Source organism: Triticum dicoccoides, chromosome 3B (genome assembly GCF_002162155.2).
Source record: "Triticum dicoccoides isolate Atlit2015 ecotype Zavitan chromosome 3B, WEW_v2.0, whole genome shotgun sequence".
In the NCBI taxonomy this organism is placed as follows: domain Eukaryota; kingdom Viridiplantae; phylum Streptophyta; class Magnoliopsida; order Poales; family Poaceae; genus Triticum; species Triticum dicoccoides.
In genome coordinates, this window is record NC_041385.1 from 28,547,906 (window position 1) to 28,550,538 (window position 2,633).

Here is a 2,633-nt window from a genome sequence, read left to right on the forward strand (position 1 = left end):
AGCTTGTCTATGGAATATACATGACCATGAAGAAGGTTGCACATTACTTCTCTGATCACTCTGTTACGGTCGTCAGCGACGTACCGTTGTCTGAGATTCTGAATAACAGAGATGCAACTGGTCGAGTGGCAAAATGGGCGATTGAACTCCTTCCATTGGACATCAAGTTTGAGGCAAAGAAAGCTATGAAGTCCCAAGCAATCGCGGATTTCCTTGCCAAGTTGATTGAGCAGCAACTACCGACTCAAGTTCACTCGGAACATTGGACCATGTTCTTCGATGGCTCCAAGATGCCAAACGGATCAGGTGCTGGAGTAGTATTGGTGTCCCCCCGTGGAGACAAGCTTAACTATGTTCTCCAGATTCATTTTGATTCCTCCAATAACAAGGTGGAATATGAAGCACTTTTATACGGGTTGCGTATGGCCATTTCACTCGGCGTCCGTCGCCTCATTGTATATGGCGACTCAGATTTGGTGGTTAATCAGGTGATGAAGGAATGGGATGTCAGAAGTCCAGCCATGACTGGCTACTGCAATGCTGTTAGAAAGCTGGAAAAGAAGTTCGAAGGTTTGGAGCTTCACCATGTACCCCGATTGAAAAACCAAGCTACAGATGAGTTGGCAAAGATAGGTTCAAAGAGAGAGGCCATTCCCGCAATGTGTTCCTGGAACATATTCATTCACCTTCAGTTCAAGAGGATCCCTTCACTGAAGAGTCGCCACAGCCCAAGAGTACCACGGATCCGACCGAAGTCAAAATCCTAGCCGTGGTCGACTTGATCATGGAGGTTTTGGTCATTACTCCCGACTGGACAGTGCCATACAATGCATACATTCTTAGGAAAGAACTTTCGGAGGGTGAAGAAGAGGCTCGACAGATCGTCCGACGATCTAAGGCCTTTACTGTGATAACGGGGCAGTTGTTCAGAGAGAGTGCAACTGGAGTCTGCCAGAAGTGCATCACGCCAGAGGAAGGTCGAGTGATCCTCAATGATATTCACTCGGGAACCTGTGGTCACCATGCGTCCTCCTGAACCATCGTGGCTAAAGCATACCGAGCCAGATTTTAGTGGCCGCGGGCCAACAAGATGGCTAAGGAAATAGTGGACAAGTGTGAAGGCTATTTGTTTTACTCCAACATGTCTCATAAACCTGCGTCAGCTCTGAAAATAATTCCACTCGTCTGGCCTTTCATCGTCTGGGGACTAGATATGGTGGGACCTCTGAGAACGGGCAAGAGTGGATTTACTCATGTGCTGGTAGCAGTCGACAAGTTCACCAAATGGATCAAAGCCAAGCCCATCAAAAGCCTTGAAGCAAGCACAACTGTGAGTTTCATCAGAGAACTTATATTCAGATATGGCATCCCGCATAGCATCATCACGGATAACGGCTCGATCTTTGATTTTGAAGAATTCAAAGCCTTTTGTGCATCCCAACGCACGAGAGTCAACTATGCTTCGGTCACTCATCCTCAGTCGGATGGGCAGGCCGAGCGGGCAAATAGATTGATTCTCAAAGGATTAAAACCTCGGTTGATGCGTGACCTGAAACATGCAGTAGGGGCTTGGGTCGACGAGCTCCCATCAGTACTTTGGGGACTGAGGTCGACCCCTAACCGCTCGACTGGAAGGACTCCGTTCATCTTATTCTACGGAGCTGAAGCCGTGCTCCCCAGTGATTTTCTCCACAATGCACCTCGAGTCGATCTCTTCTCATAAGAAGAAGCGAAGCAGGCTCGGCAAGATGCAGTCGATATCCTAGAAGAAGAAAGAGAGATGGCTTTGATCCGGTCGACCATTTATCAGCAAGACTTGCGTCGATTTTATGCTAGAAATGTGAGGGGTCGGGCATTTCAAGAAGGAGACCTGGTTCTTCGAGTGGGCCAGCAGAGACCTCACAAGCTCGCTCCTGCTTGGGAAGGCCCTTTCGTCGTCACCAAGGTGCTCCACAATGGAGCATACCATCTCTACTACGTCGAACATAATAAAGATGAGCCATGCACTTGGAATGCGGATTTGCTCTGTCCTTTTTACTCTTAAGTATCTAGACCAATGAGATGTAATAAGAAATACTTCTTAGTTTGGCTTTCAAAAGACGTAATTTACTTTCTTTCGAGTGGTTGTTGTTTATTTCTTTTGTGCATATTGCCTTAGATGCGAATCTGTTTCGCCTAAGATGAAGTGATAAATAAATCCTACCGAGTGGTGAGTCCGCCTCCCCGGGGGCTTAGCTGCAGCCCAGTGCTCGCCTAAGTGATAGAAATCCTACCGAGTGGTGAGTCTGCTTCCCACTTAGGGGCTTAGTTGTAGCCCAGTGCTCGCCTAAGTGATAGAAATCCTACCGAGTGGTGAGTCCGCCTCCCACTCGGGGGCTTAGCTGCAGCCCAGTGCTCGCCTAAGTGATAGAAATCCTACAGAGTGGTCAGTCCGCCTCCCACTCGGGGGCTTAGCTGCAGCCCAGTGCTCGCCTAAGTGATAGAAATCCTACCGAGTGGTGAGCTCGCTTCCCACTCAGGGGCTTAGCTGCGGCCCAGTGCTCGCCTAAGTGATAGAAATCCTACCGAGTGGTGAGTCCGCCTCCCACTCGGAGGCTTAGCTGCAGCCCAGTGCTCACATAAGTTCGAAAAAT